The 17,229-nt window shown below is 47.2% G+C and overlaps 1 long non-coding RNA gene across 1 annotated transcript; it reads left to right on the forward strand.

Annotated features, from left to right (window-relative positions):
- Positions 1-1,421: 1,421 nt before the first annotated feature.
- LOC121836699 lies at positions 1,422-15,753 on the forward strand. Its single transcript, XR_006077935.1, has 3 exons — positions 1,422-1,552; positions 15,362-15,417; positions 15,684-15,753. It is a non-coding gene; the product is annotated as an uncharacterized LOC121836699 (long non-coding RNA).
- Positions 15,754-17,229: the final 1,476 nt, after the last annotated feature.

The raw sequence follows: 17,229 nt of genomic DNA on the forward strand, positions 1-17,229 counted from the left end.
CACTTGGCGTCGCGACAGCTTGCGCCATCTCTTGTCTCCGGTGCCAAACGGCGCTCTATGCGGAGCGCAAGTTTGTCTGCTTCTTTTGACGTCAGAATGACGTCGAGCTCTCATTCGCTCTCAAGGAGGGATAGTGGGCAGACCTCAAGGCAGCTTGCTTTGAGGTCTACCCACTATTTTTCAATCAGAGCCAATCGGAGCTCGGCGTCGTTCTGGCGTCACCACATCTTCTGCAAAAGAAGCAGACAAACGTGCGCTCCACATTATTTGAAGACCGGTGGCTTTGCTCCATAGGAGTTAAGCTTTTTTCTTCCTTTACTTTTTCCTCGTGTAAGTATGCTCTTTGCAAATTTTATAGAAAAAATGCACCACCTGGGGGCTACGCTGCACAAAATCGTAATGTGATTGGTTAAGAAACCCATTTTTGCAGTTTATTTAAAGAGCCTGGCTGCTATTTGAGACACTCTGTATAAAGAATACAAAAATGGTGTAATTGAAAGTAAGCAAAATTTACTTAGATATTCTATCCAGTTTGTCAAAATAAACATGGCAGTGACCCAAAAATCATTTTGTTTACATGTCATCAAAGTATGGAAAATGCAGATTTTTGTCTCTATGCCCCTAGTGAACCAATCATCCCATATTTTTGCTAAACAAATGCACCACTGTATTGTACCTGTGTACTATGTACACCGGAATTTGTTTAAAAAGTGATTTGGCCTTTCTGTATATTCCTGTATATTTTATGTGCTTCATTTTTATTCAATAAATGTTTATCTAATAGATAAACATTTGAGACCTGCTAATCTGGAGCAATTTGAGGTTTTTGAAATGTTATTTTAATAAGTGTTGTGGGGACAAGAGCCATAGCTTTTGTCATCTGCGAAGTTATGTGGAACGGAGTATATAGTAAAAACAATTTGGTTGTCATAAAGGCCTATGTTTCGCCAATTTCGCGATTTGAAAATAATCATGTCGCGCAAATAATTCACCCCATAGTAACGACTACACCACGGATCATAAAAATTTGTGCAGGCGAAGTAATTCCGAAACTGGTTGATTTACAAGTTGCACATACAACACGGCAATCTCAACACAGCACGTCGAAGTTAGTTTAATCGCAAACTATAACCCACAAATAAATAAATTTTTAAAAAAATTACGGTGGCTTAGCTCACCTATGCCTGGATATACGTCGCGTGAGCTTATGCGCACAAAATGAGAGGCGCTATCAAGTGGCTCCGGTGCAGGGTCAGACTTAACTACTGCTCAACGGAGGCGCACAGCTGGGCACGCGGCGGCGCCAGTGCGTCTGCTGCAGCTCTGATGTCGCTCCTCTGGAATGTGCTGACCGGCGCGCCAGCTGTGTGACGTCACTGCACTTCGCGCATGCGCAGCACGGAGCACGGCTCATTATGCGAGCCAAGCGAAACTGCTCAACCTCGGCCAGTGCAGCTCGCACTACAAAAATGTGCGTAGCTTTTCTAACCAGTTTTCAAGTTTTCCAGAAATCCTCCCTTCAGACAAAAATCCTGGGTGCGCCGATGGACAGGTGGGTTAACATTTTCGTAATGAGCCGCCGCAGACTGTCGCCGTGAAGCGGCACGAATATGCAAGGGGTGGCGGGTGGCCCACCCCCCTGGTAAGTGGGTTTAGAGCACTATATAGCTCCTACGGAGCAGAGTAACGCAATCCTTTGATCAGCATGTTTTGCTGACAACATGGCTGACAGAGCAGCTCGGTGCGAGTCACGTGGTACTCACGGTTCCATGAAGATCGACACAACACAGCTGATTAAAAAATAAACGCTGAGTTCACACTTTTCGAAAATAGTTAGTAAAGCACTAAACACTTTATAAAAGTTTTCATAATATTAGATGTGTGTGAAAATTTTGAGAAGGCGATTTCTAAGGCAATGGCATTTGAAGCAGGCGATTGTTTTACGCAGCGGAGATGGACTTTTTGGGTTGGCCGTAGCAGGTCACGTGAACAATGTGACGTCGCCACGTCGTCTGCTGCATAATGCCGCTCGGCAATTTTTTAGAGCGCAGCTCTTGGGCGCCCGTTTCCGGCTTGAGCGGCGTCAGCGTCGCCATCGGTGTAACCGCGTGGTGCATTATGGGACGTGTGACAACACTGATGACGTCATGAGTGACTATGACGATGCTGATGACATCATCGGTGACGTCATCCACATCATCATCAGTGACGTCACTGATGATGTCACTAGTGATGATGATGTTATCAGATACGTCACTGATGACGTCATCGTCACGTGACTCCCAACAGGCCACGTGACCCCTGTGAGGTCACGTGACCTTCGTGAGGCGATGGCGACAGGATGAGGAAGAAGGGTAGCAGACAGGATGAGGAGGAGGGAGGAAGGATATACCTTCCCCTCAGTACCCTTCCCCTCCTCCTCCTCAAGAGCTGCGCTCTAATCCAGCATTACAGGAGTTGTGAGCGGCTTTCATTTTTTAAAAAATTATGTTTTTACGTGGCAGACAATTTAGCACAAACTATTATAAAATGTTCCTTTATTATGCCAAAAACTATTGTCATTCCGTACATCCCCGAAATATTGAAGAAAAAACAATTTTCTCGGTTCCCCTTGCATTTGCGACCAAAGTTGGAACCTCCGAGCGTTCACCGCCAGTTGCCGAGAGGTGGCATTCTAGATTGCGCTACTCCAGAGCCGTATATATTGGGAGAGTTTGACCAATGGGCGGAGCAAAAGCCGCCGCCAGCACCAAATATTGCCCCCATGGTTAGAATGTAAACTAATAATGCGACACAGCATTGACCAATCAGCAGACTGCAACGTTGCAATATTGGAGACAACGTTTAAAGCGTGAAATAGAAGCATTCAAACTCCGCGTCTTGGTAACAATGGCGTCAATAGCAAATCAGCAGCAATGATCGCAACTGCACAGCTTGCCCTGGTTTGGAGCGCAAATTCGTTGAATATGGACGTGACGAAAACCTCACATGCGCCAAGTTTTCAGTTACCAAAAGTTATACCTTTATAATCTAGCAATGCTAAAACGGCTTAAATTAGTCGAGTCGCATTTTTAGAACTTACGACCACCGCTAGGGGCTTTCGCGGCCTGTGGTTGGCCACGAGATGCTCACCCATTCAAACCAATGAATGGCCCAATTCCCCAATGCACGGCTCTGCGCTACTCTTTTCCGAAGGTGGGTTAACATGCACCCCAGTGATTCGCTAAGACGTCGTTTCGCTCAAATGACCGCTATTCATTAAAACGTCATTCGCTCGTGTGATATGGACAATGTCGTGCATGAAGATATCCGCTACGAGAAGACCCAGTTTTCCCAGTCGTGCATTTTGAAATAAATGGTTGTTCCTGGGCGCTCAACTTGGGCACCTAATAAAATAGGTGAGCGGTGTTTGGCAACTTCCGGTTCCTTAGGAAATTTTGTTTCACTGTTGACAAACGGCGACAATGAGCTGTGAGCCTGTGCAGGCATAATTCTGAAACCTCCAGGCTGTAGTTTTCAGAACTATGCTTGACATGCTTGCAGAACATTGTCGTCGTTTGTCAACAGCTAGACAAAATTTCCTAAGGAACCGGTAGTTGTCAAATGCCACTCACCTATCGATTCTTGATCATCATCATTGTCGTCGTCATTATGATATGCCACCTATGGAATGTAAATGCCCAAGCCAGAGCCAAGCCTCTGGCCCAAGCTGCCCAAGGATTTTGCGGATCTTGTCAAAGATCTACACGAAGAGGTGCAGTGAAGCTCACTTGACTTCCTCGGTGCCCTGGGATTCGATGTGGACGGTGAAACAAAACATTGAAATAAAATAAAAATAATAAAGTAATGGTGGTTAAAATCGAGGGAAAGGCTGATTAAATCGTTTTGAACATAATTTCATCTAGCGCTAGGGATACTAGTTGCCTAGGTGGCGCAACCCACCGCCCCATCTAAATTCAAAGGGAACGGCTACCATTTGGGCGCCATCGGAGTCCTGGGCGCCACGGGCGCCATCTGGGCGCCATACGTCCATCTACGGCACACATACCAACGACCACTGATCTCAATGACAATAGAGATCAGTGCCAACGACACATACATTATGGTGCCTGGATCGCGGCCGTGTTCCAAATCGCGAGTAGGTTTTAGAACGCCAAGGGTACGAAACCCTTACCCTGGAGTAAGATCGAGTATATTTTGGAACACGGCCCGCGTCTTTGACTGGTGTGTTTAAGTGGTCCCGATGTGGCAATAAATGACGCGAGTGTCATGCTGTTGCCTGTCGCGATCCTGGCGGTTGGCCGTAGAAATGCTGGCGAAAAGCACGAGCGAATGCGAGTGTCGCTGTCGTCACGGCGTCCCTTTAGACGTCCCAAATCCGGCTGCTAGAGCTACCCTGAACTGTCTAGGGGTGTCGCGAACAGGCCGCGGTTCGAGTTCGACCAGATTCGACTTTTCCGAACTTTTAGTAGAAAATTCGACGAACCTTGTATTAAGGTTCGACTCGTGTGCGCATGCGCGACAGGCTGGCTAGTTGGCTTCGGATTGGATGGTAATGGCTAAAAGATGAATTAAGTGCAGCGCTGATCGGCTATTTCAGTCAATACAGTACTCAAATTTAAGTTATTAACTTCTTCAGTGAATTGAATTAGTTTCTTTTAATTGGAGCTATTCACACAATAAAATAACCCTTTGCACAAAAAAAGAAATTCTCCAAACCTAGACATGCTTGTATCAAGGTCTGGCCACAGTGTCCACAAAGTCGAACCGGTCGAATCTGGTGAAAAGTTCGAAGGTTCGTCGAACCGGTTCGACCTAGAGCAGAGTAGCGCAATGAGCGCAATCCTTTGAACCCATGGAGAATAGAAGGGTAGGAGAGGGCATGACGTCGGCCGCGTAGCCTCCACAAGCCATGCTCCCTTGACGCCTCGCCTCTTTCTCATTTTCCTCCTTACTCTCCTCACTTACCATGCCAACGTGACCACATCACGTGACCGTAGCTAGACTTCGTCTTGCTGTGGGGTACTAGAATACACCACAGTCTAGACTTCGACCCGATAAAACCTACCGGACGGAGCGCGCGCAAGCATGCAAGGAGTCCTTCTGCAATCAACCATCCATCTCACACGTGACATGTCACGCGCACCAATCGCCAGAGAGATCTGCGGTCACGCTGGGCACAAAATCGTTTAAACTTTTTATGACTAGGCTTCACCAATATTGCAACGTGCCCCCTCCTAGTACTTTTAACCTCCTTGTTTGAACCCCGTGTTTTGCCGACAACATGGCCGACAGAGCGGCTCGGCGCGAGTCACGTGGTACTCAGGGTTCCAGGAGGCGGCCCGCCCTATGGGAGAATACATGGAGATCGACCTAACACGGCTGATTAAAAAATGAACGGCGAGTTCACACTTTTCAAAACTACTCTGTCGTGAAGTTAGTAAAGCACTAAACCATTTATCAAAGTTTTAATAATATCGGATGCGTGTGCAAATTTTGAGAAGGCAATTTCCAAGGCAATGGCGTTTGAAGCAGACGATTTTTGCTCGCAGCGGAGATGGGCTTTTCGGGTTGGCCGGAGCGGGTCACGTGAATGGTGTGACGTCGCCGTGTCGTCTGCTGCATGATGCCGCTCAGGCAATTTTTTAAAAAAAGTTACGTCCTTGTATGGCACAAAACTTATCGTATATTATTCTAAAACGTTTCATTATTATGTCAAAAATGATTTCCATTCCGCACATCCCCACAAAACTGAAGAAACAACGATTTTCTCACGTTCTCCATGCATTTCTGATCGCAGTTGGAACCTCCGGGCGTTCGCCGCTAGTCGCCGAGAGACGGCGTTCTAGATTGCGCTACTCTCTGCGCTACTCTGCTCCGAAGGAGCTATATAGTGCTCTAGTTCGACCCAGTCCAACCCCGAAAGTTCGACCAAAAAATCTGGTTCGACAAAAGTTCGGTCGCAAGAGTGTGGACGGGCCACGGACGGGCCTTCACAGTGGAAAGCGACCTGCAGCAAAACAGGCATCTGCTACATACACCACAGCTGTTGGGACGCCGCCAGGGTCGCGACCGGCGACAGCATGACACTTTTATGACGTCATCAGGCGGAAATCGAGGGACCACTTTTTTTGGCCGCGGTAAACACACCAGTCGGAGACGCGTTCCAGGCACCATACATACATACACAATTTTCTTGCTATTTTGACCCAATTTTGACGTAGGAGTTAGCAGAAGTGGTGTAGCACATCGAGGACACTGAACACGGGCGTACTCACCTTCGCGTCTCGGCCCTCGGGTGCCTCCACTGCTGCAGTGTGCACTGCTTGTGGAGAGGAGGACGAGACGGCTGAGCACTTGATACTCAACTGTAAAGGGCTTCACCCTATGCCTACCGAAAACAACATAGATTTAATAAAGTCATTGGGTTTTAGAGACAGCGAAGGGAGAGTAGATTTCAAGACTGTAGAGATTACCAAGCAAAGATTAAGTGAATGGTGGCAGAAATCGAGAGAAAACTAGGTATTTTCTTATCCACTGATGGCAAGGGGGTTTCATAGCCTCACTTTCTTTGCACTGCGGAGTGAATATAGATTTCACATTTAAATATTCTAAGCTTAAATGGTAAAACAAAATGGCTAGGTGGCGTAAGCTACCGCCCGATCCAAAGGGCTCAGCCGTATTCATCCATTTATCTATCCATGATTATGATTATGATCCACTGATCTCAATGACAATTGCTGGATCGCGCTTGCCGCTCCCGCAAGTGAAGCCACCGGGCCTCACTCGCTTGGGATACGATTTGCCGTTTTTGCTAGCCTTTGCTGCGGTTTTCCAGCGTGCTGACGACACGTTCTCTACTCGTTCGTCGTCATTCGCCGAAGAAGTTTTTTGAAGACTCTGTGTATTGTTGAGACTCGCCGTTGTGAACACGTGGAAAAGTTTACGAAAGTGTAGTGTCGCAGGAAAAAGGCACATCGCGTCGAAAGGAAGGGCTGGCGGCGTGTTCAAAGCATCCTTGGCACGCCGAAGTGCCGTGTCTCTGTGCCTTCGCGCGCTTGGATACCGACCAAGAACCGACGCCGTGTGAATGTGTTTAGCGAGTGCAATGTGCGTGAAGCCGTATCAAAAGGTACAACTCGTCGAAAACGTGTCGCCGGTGTCGCGGCGTGATCAAAGCTTCCTTGGCACGCCGAGTGATGCATCTTTGTGCCTTCGCACGCTTGGATACCGGTCAAGAATTGACGCCGCGCCAAAGTTCTGAACGTGTGTCGCGCGTAGATGCCTTTAGGTCATTTATATATATCGGCCACGGAGTTCTGGATCGTCCAGCTGTTCCGGTGAGTTGCTATCAATAAAAGGGGGAGATCTGTACCTGTTCTTATGTACTATATTAACCATGGCTATGTCCCAAATCTACTCTAATAGATTCCGTGGGAGCACGAATAGGGCAACGTTGTGGAGCCAGGGGCGTTTTCGAAAGCAAAAGTACAAGACGGCGAGTATGAAAATCTTTGAAGCGCGGCCGATATGGTCGTGTGCAATCTGTTGACCAATTGCAATTAGGCGAGCCGCGCTCAAACGTCAAGTGCAATTAAGTAGGTTGATACCCCCCTATGTAATACCCTCTCACGAGGGCCTTTAGGGGTAATATGAATAAATAAATAAAATAAATAATAAGCCAGCACTGATCAGTGATGAGGAGCTGTTGTGCACGGTATTGTGTAAATCGTCTAAGGACGAAAAAAAGACGTACCTTGTCCCCATCTTCCGTCGCTAGTGGACGCTGGATTAAGCTCGTTCCTAAACCGCGAGAGGAAAAGACGCTGATCCAGAGGCACGAACAGCTTCACGCACATTGCACTCTCTGAACACATACACACGGCGTCGGTTCTTGGTCGGTATCCAAGCGTGCGAAGGCACAGAGACACGGCACTTCGGCGTGCCAAGGAACCTTTGAACACGCCGCCAGCCCTTCCTTTCGACGCATTGTGCCTTTTTCCTGCGACACTGCACTTTCGTAAAATTTTCCACGTGTTCACAACGGCAAGTCTCAACAATACACAGAGTCTTCAAAAAACTTCTTCGGCGAATGACGACGAACGAGTAGAAAACGTGTCGTCAGCACGCTGGAAAACCGCAGCAAAGGCTAGCAAAAACGGCAAATCGTATCCCAAGCGAGTGAAGCCCGGTGGCTTCACTTGCGCTGCAGCGAACAAGCGGGGAAGCGCGATCCAGCAATTGTCATAGAGATCAGTGTTATGATCAGTCGCGACACCGGTTGTGACGTCTGTGGTGACGTCCAGGAAGACTTTAGTGAGTGCGCGCCACAGTTTATCATATACAGTTTGCCCACTGTAGAATAAGCCTGTGGTAATCGCAAACCACGTGATCGAGGGCCTTGTGTGAATAAAAGTACATTGTAGAACTAAACTCATTACATATTACTCACACAATATTAATTATATTGATAACCTAATAATTTAAAAAGAGCGAAAGTTCCTTAAACAATTATTTAAACTCGTAAAAGCGCCCTCTCACCACGGATGGGGTAACTAACCACATTTTATGCTTCGTTTTTATTGTTTTGCTTTTCAAGATGGCGGCCCCCATGGCATTTTGTGTACCCGGTTCTCGCGTCCGCTTGCGTTGCGCTTTCGCTTTATTGTGACGTGCGCACCACTGGACGACAATCACAGGTAATTTATTCACACAAGAGTTATTTCAAGCAGGCAAATGTTTATTTTCGTTCTACATAGTACAATTTATAAAACGTTACAAACAGCACATGCAATGATGCGGTTGCTGACGGGTATTATCGAACATACACGGTAGTACAAACAGTTTGAATGTTAGCCTTCAAGCTATGTGCATAAACAATGATAAACCCAAGATCAACAAACATAGTCTAAACACGTAGAAGTAAAGTCGCGGTAAAGGTATTTCAAAACAGCTACTCATAAACCATGCAAAAAAAAAAAAAAAAAAAAAAAAAACTGAACAGACGCGACAGTTTTATATAACGAGTGCGATTACAAACCAGTTGCTTTAACAGTAACTACAGGCTAATGTGGTAAAGAATAAAGCTGTGCTTGGAGGTGCATTTGACCTGCCTGTCCTTTCCCCCCCCCCCCCCAAGATGAATGTTCAACACACCTGGGGGGTATGTTCGACTACAAATGTTTCGTTTCTCCTAAAAAGAAACGGAAGTGATGGAAGTGAAGATATCGCGTCTGATTGGTTAGAGGCTCAAATGATGTAAGTTCCCGCTTTCGTCATTTGAGCCTCTAACTAATCAGACGCAATATCGTCACTTCCATCACTTCCCTTTCTTCTTAGGAGAAACAAGACATTTGTCGAACATTGTTCCCCTGGTCAGTTCTCTATGATATGTTGGATCTAGCCAGTCAATTTTTTCAGCACAATGTTAAGCTGTTAGGTTCGATGACAGCGCGCCTGTACAACTCTCCGTCTCCTGATCTGCCTAACGGGGCTACTGGCCCTTCGACAAAAATATCACCTATCATCGACAAACCGTAAGCACCTAGAATGCCACTTTCTGACTGCAGCATCACCATTGAACATTGTAATCCATGGAAGCAACCTCCTGGCTCAGCATTCTTCACTCATCGCCCTCGCCAACCTCACCTAATCTCGTTATTGCTGATCACTGGTGAAGCACACCCGCCAGCAATATGAAAGTGAACACCTTACCTGGATTCTAGCCCGTTTTACGGCTCCCTAAAGCTATACTGACTCTCAACGTCTCAAATAGTATGTGGCTTGGGGGTCTAAACTTTGCATTCTAGCCTTCTTCTGGAACAGAGCTTGTTCCAAAACTTGCAGGAGCGTCAAAAACAAGAAGAGGGCTGTTCACCTTCATATCGCTCACGGGTGTACCTTCAAACTCCGGCTCACGTCCCACCTGCCCCTGCTGTTTCCTGTCTGTCGACAATCTCGCCACTCTCCAATGCGACATTTATGATTTGTGGTTCCACCAGAAATGTGAACATGTATCTCTCGCTTTGTATAGACGCCTCTCCTCATTATCAACCGAGTGGCTCTGTGCGGCGTGCCAGCTCCCACCCCTGGCCGATGACCTCTTTTCATCCCCTAAGCAGCACAGAGGCCCTGTGTACCCCACCATCATCGCCAACTCTACCAAGTAGTTCTCCGACCCGCCTCCGGCGAGCGACATCGGCAGCATTCACCGTTCGCATGACAACTTCGCATTTGGCATAGTTGTCGTGTGAAAAGTGCGCGATCGGAGTCTACAGACTCCAATCCCGTTTGGTTTTCCAACATTTGCTTTCTAAAAAACAACCTTCCTGACTTTAAAGCGCTGAAGTAATCTTTCCCGAATACAATATTCGCTGTGTGCGAGACATGGCTGGACGCCTGTCTTTGGTGGGCAATTAATGGGGAATTGATCAATCTCGCACAATTCTCTCTATTCCAGCAAAACTGTCCCTCCTTGGGGCGAAGGAGTCCGTCCTCGCCATGCCATAACACCTGCCCTGCCAACGTCTCGACCACCTCACCCCTTCGGGTCTAGAAGCCATCTTTGTCGAGGTATTTTGCAAACATGGAAAGCTTCTTCTGGTGTCTACCTACGGCCCACCCTCCCTCCGTGAACAATCGTATGCCCTCCTCCAAAAGAGCCTACAGCGCGTCGACGACAAGTTCTCTGCACTGTTCATCTGATCCACTTGATGACATGCTGTAAGACGTATTGGAAACTGCTGGCCTCACCCAACTTCATGACGCCTCATTCTACATTTCTCAAAACAGCAACGCTACATTCCTCGACCTCGTCTGCACCAATAATCCCACCTTATCCTACCGCTGCACAGTGAAATCCAGCCTACCAGGCAGTGATCGCAGTGCTCTCCTCACTAATATCCATTGCCCTAAGCGAGGTCATCAAGCCAAGAAGTTCCAGTAGTTCTAAAAAACCGATTTCCCTCATCTCAATCAGCTCATCCACCTCGCTCCCTGGTTCATCATGTTTGATCACCCATCGGCTGACGAGGCCGACGACCTCTCACTCAACATATCAGCAATTCAGCACAAATGTGTTCACCCTAAGGATCAATAGGAGGCACGGCAGCCTTCCATAGATGACAAAGGAGATTGCAGTCTTAATCAGACGTAAACACTGACTATTCAAAAAAGTGCCTCTAAATTCCACTCATCTTTACCAAGCCCACCAGGCATGTACCGAAGTCAAGCATCTCATTCATATCTCCCATAACGATTACCTACCAACTAAGAGCAAAAGCAACCTGCCAGCCCAAACTCTTGGGCATGTTTTCACTATAAAAAAAAAAAATGTTCCACGCGCCGGTCTTCACACATCACGGCAGGCCCTATTCTAATCTTGACGACATAGCACAGCTCTTCTCTTACCAGATTTCTCGGGCTGTAGCATTACTTGACCCTACCGCACCTAACCCTTGTCCCACTCAACCCACAACTCAGCCAATCAAGGCCACACCAGCAATCACACTCTCTTCCATAGTCATTCTTCAAAGTGAAACCTACCAAGCCCTCGCCTGTGACAACTCCTCTCAACGCCCTAGATCAGACAGCCTCCACCCTGCATTGCTTAAATCCTGTGCTGGCTGTATCTCCCCCGTCCTCACTCGCCTCTTCAACGATTTTCTCTAGCCGCCTCGGTGGCTCCGAGGCGAGAGCGCTGGCCTACGGATCCCCATGTGGCGGGTTCGAATCCCGGCCGAGGTGCCCGCAATCTGACGGAGGCTTATTGCGGAGAAGGCGCCGTGTAACCGAGCTTTCGGTTGCACGTCAAAAGATCCCCAGGTGGTCCAAATTAATCCTCAGTCCTCCGCTGGGGCGTGCCAGATGCCCATTGTTGGTTTGGCACGTAAAACTCCCAAATTTGACTTTTTGAACGATTTTCTCTCCCACAGCTCTGTTCCTAAATCCTGGAAAGTTGAGTCAGTAACGCCTCTCAAAAAGGGACACGGTGCCCCCTCAAGTCTAAAATCCACTTGTGATGGAGTGTATTACCGACTCATTCGGTGCTGTGCGTGCGGGTACGTGTGTGTGTGTGTGTCCCACCGTGGCGTTCGCGCCAGATTACAAAGAATCCTCGCCTCGCGGCCAGGGGAAGAAAAGAGGACAAAGAAGAGAGACAGCAAAAAAAGGGCGGTTTAGCCATCGCAAGCCTTCGGACGGAGAACGTTATAGCAGTTGTCTGTGTTGCGAACTAGTCCTGGGTACTGTCTCTCCTCAATGTCGGGGCCCGACGTTGAGGAGAGACAGTACCCAGGACTACTTCCGGCACATATAACTTTATCTAAACTCGGCTTGAGTTCGCGACACAGACAACTGCTACGACGTTCTCCGTCCGAAGGTTTGCGATGGCTAAACCAAACAATGGAGCCCCCGCCAATATGGTTTCCGCCCGGCAGGAGCTGCGAATCGGCCCTTGCAGCTTTCACTTATGCACTCAGCACCAGCCTCGACAACCGAACTCCGTGCGAGATCGTCCAGTTAGACTTCAGAAAGGCTTTTAACAGCGCAGACCACATCTTGTTTCTATCCAAACTCCAACAGATGGAAATCTCCGGCATGAGGAATTAAAAATTTACTTTTTCACACTACCTTATTCTTCAAGGGCTCTTTTCGTGATTTAGCACAAACTGGAAACACTACTAACAGGTAGGGTGTCGACTGAGCTAGGTCATGTGTGCCATTGCGTGTCAAAGGGGCTTTGAGAAAACTAATTGAAGAACACTTTGTCCAAGCTCGAGAGAAAAAATCTTGTTCTTGACCACTGGCTAACACAACATGATGGGAGCAACCGGTTATTGTTTTCTTCCGGTGACTTCAGAACGAGGTCTACTGGCACGACAACCAGCTCTGGTTGTCGTGCTGATCCCTAAGACAGATCGTGATGAGGAAGAGCTAGAGATAAAATTTAAAAGCGCTAACAAAGACGAGGACAAAAAGGAAGGCGAACAGGACGAGCGCTTGCTCCCAACTGAACATTTAGCGCTTTTAAATTTTATATCATGAACCAACTCGCCCGCTTCGCCACTTTAGTAAGAGCTAGAGCCCTCCTAGCCACTGTTTTTTCCCAGATATGCAGAACTACCTTTACTGCACTTACCCAACCATTTACACAGTTTGTTATATGACAAGTTGCAGATTATTGTCAAGTGACCACTTGTGGCTGCGACATTCATAACATTCCTCATGAGGAATGTTATGCCGCAATGTCAATTTCGGTGGCCCTATTACAGCTATAATCTGTTTCAGCCTATTTTACAAAGAAAAGCACTGCCGCCCTTTGGAGCTAATCAGAGCAACGAAGCAAGTTTTGTGAGAGCTCTCCGTAGGAGGTGTATACTCCCACAATATGTTGTCCCGTCCCTCAGCCAAATGTTCCAATTGTCTCGTTGGTGCCGTAGCTTTGGTAATGCCCTGTAAGCTGCAGAAGGATGAGTCAACCTAGTTCCAGTAACAGTTCACCTCACGTACGAATATGACCAGAAAATGCTGATGCTACCCAAGGATGAGGGTCGACAAATTTCCCAGCGTACGGTCTCCGATTTTCTTCTCGTGGCCCAGATGATGAGCTGCCTCTTGAGTTTCCTCACTTCATCCCCCTGGTTACTGATGGTCCTTGTCTCTGGTGTCCGGCCCTTGCAGCTTGCCTCCACACGTTTGTCGCCCTCGTGGTATTCTCTGTGATTCTCCAAGGAACCATCGTACTGGAACAAGAAAGTAACAGTATACAGTGAATGGACAAAGCGAGACACACCTTATACTCAGGGGCAGATCCAGAACTCCGTTTGGGGAGGGGGGGGGGGGGCAGAAAGTTTGTAAGGATGCTATTCTCCCCTTCTTTCGTGTGCACCGGGGGGTCCAGCCATGTCAAATTGCCCTCCGAGATGGGGGGAGGGGGGGGTCGACTTTGTTTGTGGGGGGGGGGGGGGGTGCCCCCGTTGCCCCCTTTTGGATCTCCCCCTTGGATCTGTCCCTGCTTATACTTCTAAATTAGATAAGTACTGTGGGTCTTACTGCATGGCGTGCCAAGCGGAGATAAATAATGTCTGGAGCTTGACGGGGGGAGCAGGGGTCTCGACGCATGCTGGACGACAGGTGCCAGATGCTGCCATACCCACAGGGTATCCTGACGAGAGAGAGAAGACAGGTGTGAGTCCAGGAAATTAGCATGTTTGAGCAACACTTTTTAGAGTTGCCTTCCCGTTAATTCCCTTCAAAGGACATCCATCTGACTAGTTAATTCAGAATTATGTTCAATGTACCCAGTCAACTTGCTTAGCCAAATGCAATTATATAACAAGTGGTAAATTCACTTTTTATAACGTTGCGTGTTTTTTTGTTTTGTTTTTTACATCTTATGCTATGATGCCAACTTCTCTTTTATGATCTTACAGATTAGCAAATCCAAGGTTCGGTCCTGATCCGCGTCATTTGCTACTATATTTATATTTTTCCAGTAAAGTGGTGTGAAAGTTTCGATACGTGGAGGTTGCGCGTGAACAAGCAATTCATTACGTTCGACCGTTTTACAAGTCACGTCCGACGTACATACGACTAAGAAATTAACCGAGTCACATACACTGCGTTGGAGAAAAGACGATCGTGCCATGGCCTGACGCGAAGGACAGCACGAGCACTTTAAAATGTTTGCACTCACCAGCAACGAACTTGAAGCGGAATCCCGGAATCTCGAACGGCGAAGTGAGTCCCCGGCTTTTTGGCTTCTTGCCTGAGCAGGCCCATTTAGAACACATTCATAGCGCGATTCGCTAACTCACGTGACATTAAAACGCCAAGCGAGGATCCAACCGAAAGGGAAATGTACTAGGAAAGAGAAATTCGCAGAACAGCAACACCGACAACGCCGACAACGCGAACGGCGACATGGCTTCGGTTAGGGCAATGAACTTTTTGAAGCTAACGGTAACTGCTCGATTTTTTCTTTCCATGTTGGTTTATTATTATTACCTAACTTATTATGTTTTCTAAAAATAATAACATTAACGCACTCAATTTAGTCAATTGCGATTCTTTTTTACCCTGTTTTTTTGTTCGTTTTTGTTTGACAACTTCAGTTGTCGCCATCCGGCTTGAGGAGCGCTGTGTATGCGCGATTACCGGAAGTGGCCTTGAGTGGGACCACTGGTTATGATTCCACTGTGGTGCGCGCCGTGCTTCTTCACAACCGCCGGGTACTGATTGTACGCTGTTCTGTGCTTCGGTTGCTGGAAAGATGTCTGGTCGGGATGGTAAGCGTGATTTAAAGCTGCGACGTAAATCACACTGCGTTTTTGACTATCCGTTTTCTTTTACTTACTTACAGGAGGAAAAAAGAAGCCCCTCAAAACCGCAAAAAAGGAAAAGAAGGAGTTGGACGAGGTCTGTATCAACCACTAGCAACCACTGCAAAACACGTTGTATGTAGCTCAGAGCTTCTCGATCGCTGTGTCTCTCGTCGCGTGAACGTTGCTGAGCTGGATTTTCTTCGTTCACCGATTCTATTGCCTCTAAATTGGAGATTAAACCGACCATAGCACGTTTGTATGCAAATGACGGGTTATGAACAGGTTCTTTTTGACTCGTGCATGCTTAGAGTTCACATGGCCAAATCGGCGTTGTCTCAGCGGCTTCTATGCCAATTGCAGAGCGACCTAGACTTCAAACAGCGACAGAAAGAGGAACAGAAGGCCCTCAAAGAGGCTGCCGCCAAAGCTGCCGGGAAAGGCCCACTCGGTAAGTTTGTAATCTCTTTGACCGCATAACCACTTCCCTCGTCTGTCATAACGTTACACACACATGAAAGCCTCCAGTTTACGTGTTTTCCTGTTATATGTTTACACTAGTTCGAGTATTTAAAACTAATAGCATTGTAATAGTAAGCATTCAGTATTCAAAGCAATGGTAGGAGACCTATGTCGGTTGGTCATGGTGCACGCTGATACGAAGGATTTTAACAGGCAGCTCCCTACCAAAGGACTATTTCACTCTTCTGACATGGAGTAAGTACTAAAAGCAGCAGTTCAAGCAAAATTTAAATTCATTTCTTTTAAGGCCGTTGGGGGGGGGGGGGGGGGGGGGGACGATTTTTATTAAGCTTGTATCATTTTAGTACAGCATCAACATCATCAAGGTATAGCCTAGGCAGGAGATGGTGTGGGTGATTGTTATGGCTAACTGGCCACATGCCTTTATCAAGGAAACACTCTAGGGAGCTACCAACATGCAACTTGTTCCCGTGCAGTGCTGCTCCTAGTCTCTCGAGACTATCGCAGGAAATTTATGCATGCACCTCGCTTGTGACTTGCCCTATGTTGCATATAGTGTACAAGCTTCTTGTGCATTACAAGCGATGGTCAACATTCACCTATTTTATAGATACAGTTGGAGTGAAGGCTTCCAAGTAGTTGGTGCATTTTATGGTGTGCACCTTAGGCAGTCATTAATGCTTACAAATTGTAGGGATCAGTGCGTACTGCTCACCCGCAAGGAGGACAAACGAGGCAGGTACCAAAAAACCACACCTTTATCGTACCGCAGCCGGCCAACGACTGCCCGAGCGTGACTCGTGTGAATCTCTTGTGCGCTGGGCACCGGACGCGAGGCGAGGCCTTTGGTGCAGTTATCGGCCGGAAAGGCCAGAAAATGTATTTTTTCCTGCTTTACAAAATCTAATAATTACACACCAATTGTTTCATTCTTGAGAGCCCATTATCAGTGAAACATCTCACACCTCAAACCTCAAGTGTGTCTTCACAAACCTGTGGAGGTTTCGTAAAGGATGTGGCTAAATCACTACAGCACACTAAAACAATAAAAAATACCCCCGGGGAAAAGAAAAAAAAAGTTGTTGATTATTGAAGTAACGTAGAGAGTAGCTAGCTCTTGTGCTTGTGCACTGTTTTTGGTATGTCTGTTGATTATTTTTTAGTGTGCCAGGCCGATGACCTCTGCTGTAGACACATTCGCGTGCAGTTCCAATATCGCAGTGGAAGGGTGCAAGTTTGTTGTTCTGTAACCTGCCTACACTTGCCCTTGAACCATCTTCCACTTCTCTTGCACAACATATAGGTCCTTACAAGCAACTCTACTGAAAATGGTAACAGAACAAACACAACAGGGAAACTGGATCCGGCTGCCAAAGATGGGCCTGGCTTGCCTGGCTACATGTACATCAATAGCAACTTTTAGAAG

Source organism: Ixodes scapularis, unplaced genomic scaffold, assembly GCF_016920785.2.
Source record: "Ixodes scapularis isolate PalLabHiFi unplaced genomic scaffold, ASM1692078v2 PGA_scaffold2__306_contigs__length_199485367, whole genome shotgun sequence".
Lineage (NCBI taxonomy): Eukaryota > Metazoa > Arthropoda > Arachnida > Ixodida > Ixodidae > Ixodes > Ixodes scapularis.